The sequence below is a fragment of the Microcaecilia unicolor genome, chromosome 1 (genome assembly GCF_901765095.1).
Source record: "Microcaecilia unicolor chromosome 1, aMicUni1.1, whole genome shotgun sequence".
NCBI classification, from domain to species: domain Eukaryota; kingdom Metazoa; phylum Chordata; class Amphibia; order Gymnophiona; family Siphonopidae; genus Microcaecilia; species Microcaecilia unicolor.
In genome coordinates this window covers 134810162-134816343 of record NC_044031.1, presented here as the reverse complement: position 1 = coordinate 134816343, position 6182 = coordinate 134810162, and positions in this window count along the sequence as shown.

Sequence of the window (6182 nt, the reverse complement as noted above, 5' to 3'; positions counted from 1 at the left end):
CACATCGTTAATCGGCCCCCAAATCATGCGCAGAGCAGCCAAGCGTTATGTTAGCTGCTCTGCGCATGCCACAAACAGTCAAAACACAGTCAAATCGCAAGCACATGGCTCCCAAATAAAAACAAAAATAAAAAAAAAGCGTCGGGAGGGGGCAAGGGCGCTCATCAGGAGCGTCCTGTACAGACGGCCTTGCCCCCCCCCCCCCACTGCTCCCCACTTTCCGCCGCTCCCCCCACCCCGAAAAAAGCAAAATTCTAGCAGCCCCTGCCCCCTCCCCACTTTCCGCCGCTCCCCCCACCCCGAAAAAGCAAACTTCTAGAAGCCCCTGCCCCCCTCCCTTCCTCACTACTCTCTCACCTCAGCTCCGCCTCCCGACATCCTCCATCCGTGCCCCGCCCCCTTTTGGGGTCGTCGCCGCCATTCCCCTCCTCCATCGGGCCCCCCTTCCTCTTACCGGGCCCGTGCAGCGCCTCTCTCCTCTGTCCGAAGGCGCTGCACGGGCAAGAAGAAAGCTGAATCAGCTGATGCCTGCCTTCGCGATGGCGCGTCTTTCTTCTGCTGCGCCCGCCCCTGTCTGACGTCAGTAACCTACGTAGGTTACTGACGTCAGACAGGGGCGGGCCCAGGAGGAGAAAGACGCTCTATCGAAGCTAGGCGAAGGCAGGCATCAGCTGATTCAGCTTTCTTCTTGCCCGTGCAGCGCCTTCGGACAGAGGAGAGAGGCGCTGCACGGGCCCGGTAAGAGGAAGGGGGGCCCGATGGAGGAGGGGAATGGCGGCGACGACCCCAAAAGGGGGCGGGGCACGGATGGAGGATGTCGGGAGGCGGAGCTGAGGTGAGAGAGTAGTGAGGAAGGGAGGGGGGCAGGGGCTTCTAGAAGTTTGCTTTTTCGGGGTGGGGGGAGCGGCGGAAAGTGGGGAGCAGCGGGGGGGGGGGGGCAAGGCCGTCCGTACAGGACGCTCCTGATGAGCGCCCTTGCCCCCTCCCGATCCTTTTTTTATTTTTATTTTTTTATGTGTTTTCTGAGGTCCTTTGGACCAATCACAGCGCTTTTAGCTCTGCTAATGCGCTGGGATTGGCTCAAAGTTTGTTTATTTTTTCACTTAACACTTTTTCCTGCCACGGAGCTGTCCTAACGAGAGGTCCAGACCTCTCGTTAGTTTTTCTGCCTTTTTCCTGCGTAAAGGCAATCGGAAAAGGTTAGTGCATGTCGTTTCAATGGGGTTTTCACACTAATTGCTCATCTCCATTCCGTTTTCGTTAGCTGCTACTGTCGTCGGAAAATAGGCTTAAGTGCATGGAAAGGATAGGAAATTCTTCCCTGAGGGCTCATTTAACGATGAAAAACGTTTAGTGCATCTACCTCTTAATCATGATTGAAACAGGCCTAGACCAAAACATCCAACTTTTCGCCTGGACATTTTGGCTTTGTTCCATTATGGCAGAAAAACGTTCAAATTTTGGGAATGCCCAAATCCCACCCCCAGCATGTCCCCCTTGTGACTTGGACACACAGCATACGAACTGCATAGAAAAACATATTTAAAATGAATAGCAATCTGGAAGTTTTGGCAAAAAAAAAAAAGTTAATGTGCTGCTTTTTGGATATTTTTGTGTTTCAAAAATGAGGCCCTTAAAGTACTTACATGCCAAAGTAGTGCAGTATTTGCAGTCCCTGATTCTACTCATTGAAATCAGTGCTATACATCCCATAATGCAACAGGATGAGGTTGTCTCAAATTCAGAACCGGACTAAAATCTCTCTCTCTCTCTAGGAACTGGGTAATCAGTGTTGGAAGCTCTGCATGTTTTCTGTCACCATGGAAACCCATGAAGGGGCAGAGGGGACTACAGGAGCTGTCAGTGCCAAAATGCAGGAAGACACACACTGAGCAATCATAGCACAGCTGTTCCGGGCCTGGATCAAAGTATGGCAATGGCATCAATATCCAGTGCCTATCAAAATCTGGCACTGAAAGCAGTTGACTATGTTTATGACCAGCTTGCTTCTGAAGAATTCCTGAAATAAATCTCTTTTGTACAGTTATTCAGGGTTCTGGAAGTTTTTACAATGTCACAATCTATTCATTGAATGTGGTGAATATGGAATTTTAAGTGCAGGAAGCTGTCAGCACTACCTGCACTTAGTATTCGGCCCAGCCTGCTGGGCTTTAGAAAGGGCTTAGGATAGAAACCCCACAGGTTGTTTTTAGGTAGGTGAGAGAGGGAGTTGGGGGCACCTCAGCCTATCACAATTTTTTTTCCCTTGGACAGGAGATAGGAGCATTGGTCCATGAAGTCAGTTCCAGGACTCTAAAAAAAACAACAAAAAAAAACACCTCAGGGCAGCAGCTGGGTGAAAAGGAGGCAGGAAGAAGGCAATGACCCCAAATCAGCCATTTTTTTGTCATGTCAGCATCTGGGCTGGAGGGAAGAAGGAAGAGGGCATCGGTGCATCTGTTTTTCCACATCCACTAGTAAGACTGCCGTTTTAACAGTATGGTTGCTTTTTGTCCAGCCAAGGTGTAACCCCCTTGCATGGAACATTCCCAGGACTGCTTTTTTACGATGGCTAAATTTTGTTCAAGCTGTGATTTGCCTTAACAATATTTAGCCAATCAGACTGGGGCGGGGAGGTGGAGGAAGTGTCGATGTTGGATTAAAACAGTAAATTTAGTCAAGTCAACTCCTAAAGTTAGTTGGACAAAGCAATATTGGCCTTGGGGGGGTCTGGTAAATTAGGGGCCATTTTACCAAACTGCGGCAAAAAGTGGCCTTTGTGCGTCCTTACATGGTGTTTTCCATATACTAAGGCTATTTCTATTGCTAGGGTAAAATGGCCAATTTTTCTATTTTCCCAATTAATGGCCATGTGCTAATGTTCCCATTAGCTGCAAGCGACGTGACCACATCACACCATTTTGCAAAAACTTAATTGGCTACCAGTACAATACAGGGCTAAATTTAAAACTCTATGTCTGATCTTCAAGGCCCTGAAAGGAAATGGCCCCGAGTATCTGAAGAATAGGATGATCCTCCACACACCACCAAGGACACTAAGGTCTTCCCAAGGACTTTCACTAACTACACCCTCTCCAAAAGACATTACACGATGTGATACCCTCAAGCAAGCCTTCTCCGGAGTAGCCCCCACACACTGGAATGAACTGCCTGAAAGGCTCCTCTTAACACAAGACTATCTCTACTTCAGGAAGCAGGTGAAAGCTTGGCTCTTCAACCAAGCCTTTAATGGAAGAAGTAACTAACTTGTTAGTCTTACTCACACACACAAGGATTGACTCAGGCTGCACATACTGCAGCGGGACATGTTTATCCACTCCTAGCCTAACTGAGATAATATTTAACCATCTCTCTGACCCATTATGTAGGCAGTAAGGGCTCACATGATAACCACACACTAATCAGTTAGCGCACGGCAATGTAGCTGCATTGATTAACACAGAACATGCCCACTCTCTGCCTCCAGACTCGCCCCCAATGCAAAAAAATGAGTGTATTTTTTAGTGCATAGGTAGTGTGCACACATGCAAAAATAACTGTGAGATGCCTGAGTGTGCCCTGTGGCAAGCCCTTTTTTGCTGCGGTAGCACACATTAGCGCTTATCACAGCTTAGTCAAAGGACCCCATAAAGAGCAAAGTGAAAATCAATGTCAGAGTTGAAACTAGGAAACTAGATTTTTATCATCAGCAGTTCATCGAAATGCCCAACAGATGGCAGTATTACAGAACGTGAATAAAGTTTCTCTTTTCTGTGAAGCAGCTTTAAAGAAAGGTTCGGAAAAAATATACTGAACTCTGAATTTTACCATGTAGCAGCTTTGTTTAGTTACGTTTTTTGTGAATAGTAAATCCCTCCTGAGCACGTGCTCTTACCTGACTTTCTCGTATGCCTCCTGTTGCTAGGTTAGCCACATGCTGGTAAAGCACTATATACAACAGCTTCGTTAAAATGTATATCCTGAATTTTATTCAAGATACCTTTAATGCTTCCCTTTCAGGTTCTGTACAGATTAATCTTACATAATATTGGTGCAAAAATGAAATTTAGCTAATATCTTGTAATCTATTAAACACTGCTGTTTAGCATACTTGGAGGTTCATTTTCGAAAAAGAAGGACGTCCAAAAAGTGACATAAAAGGCACATGGCCATCTTTGTAAAAGAAAGACGTCCAAACCCAATAATCAAAACAGAGACGAAAAGATGTTCTAACCACAAGGACGTCCAAGTATGGATGTCTCTGTAGGGGGCGTGTTAGAGTCGTGTTTTGGGTGGCATTACGAAATGGACGTCTCCAGTGTATAATGGATAGCAAAATGCTTTCACCTTGGCGGGAACTTGGACGTCTATAGTTAGACCTGATATAAAAGTGTCTAGAGTAAGAGGTGAGTTGTCTTTAGATCCATTAGCGATTTTGTGGAGTTGGAGAGTGGAGGAATAGTTGTTTGGAGAGAAAGTTTGAGAGTTGTTCAGTGCCCTGTTACCTTTGCCTGTGTGCCCTAGTCTGAACGTTTTCACCCTCACTTGCCTCTTTTGTGTTTGACCTTTTCACCTTTCCCTACCCCTTCTAGCCCCCAACCCCAGCCACTACTACTCCTTTCTCTATCTCCCCCATCCCCTCCCCCATCCCTCTGCATTCATTCCACTTGCAGTCTTCAACATCCCTGCCACAGTAGAAGACTGCATTGACCTGGTCCCTCACTGCCTCCCATTCTCTCCCATTTGTTGAAGCAGCCAGCTTCTGCCCCCTGGGAGCAAAGAGATTGGTGTTCTTTTTTGCAATTTCTTGCACCAGGAGTTCTATTTCAGGGTCACTGAAATTACCCTTGCGGGTGGGTGCTTGTTTTGGCGCCATTCTGACAATGGTATCCAAAATTTCAAAAATATTGAGAAAAACAATTAAATACTGCCCCAAAGACTTCCAAGTGAGGGTAGAGTAGATGTTCCCAAGACGAATGATATAAAAAAAGACCAAGAAAACTTAGATGGCTGCATGTGTTTTATTGCGTCGAGTAGCGCTTAGTTGGTGACTCTGACAGTGAAGAACTAAGGCCGGTGCTGGGCAGACTTCTATGGTCTGTGTCCTGTATATGGCAATCTGGTTTAAGATGAACTGGAAAGGGCTTCAACAGCAACTTCAGTAGCTGGAACTTTAGTGCCAGGCAGTTTATTATAGTCTGTGTCCCTCAACTGGCAAGATGGATTCAGATAGGCTGGAGTGGGCTTTGACAGCAATTCCAGTGGCTGGAACTTAAGGACAGTTCCAGGCAGACTTCTATGGTCTACAGTGCATTTTTTTCTAGCAAAAAAGGTGCAGATACTCAAATGCCAGGCCACCCTTCAGGGGTGGGGTGATCACTGAGGGACCCACTCCACAATAGCCAGGCACTTTGCAACCAGTCACAGAATCTATAATAAGGCAGAATTTGTGTGTAGAGCCTGAGCTCTTTCATTAAAACTTGGGGACCATGGATCAATTTTAGCAGACATTAGAAAAGGTGTCAGTACTCAGTACCCCTAAGTACCCCCTCAAAAAAGCCCTAATGGTCTATGTCCCAAAAATGCCAAAGAAAGATCATGATCAAGTATTTGATATCACATTCATTGTTGGTTTAATCATGAATTGATAATGAGTGTGTCTGTTGGGCAGACTGGATGGACCATTCAGGTCTTTATCTGTCATCATTTACTATGTTACTGTGTCATATGCACCTCTCTCCTCCCTCCCCCCCTGCCCCAAGCAACTATAACATATGCAGAGAAATTCTGTAACACGTATCATCCTTCCTTGCCCCTAAGCAACTAAAACACACTAACACTATTGATCAAAATATATGTTTTCATAAAATGTATCTTTTAAGGTTTCATTCAATTCTAGACTTGTTCTAATTCTGTGTGAACACTGAGTAATGTATCAGGCAGTGTTTATTTTGATTAGGTAAGTACTATCCAGGGCAACCTCACAGAACATTGCTGCCATATCTCATATATTATGTCAGAAAGGGATTATTGGTCCGATGATCTTGCCAAGGGCATGAGAAGGAGAGACAGACTAATGCACTTTTAAAGTTATATGATCACTAAACCTATCCATTTCACCTGTATCTATGAACCAGTTGATGAAACCATGAAAATAAGACCGTAAAGGCCAGGCTTAGGAA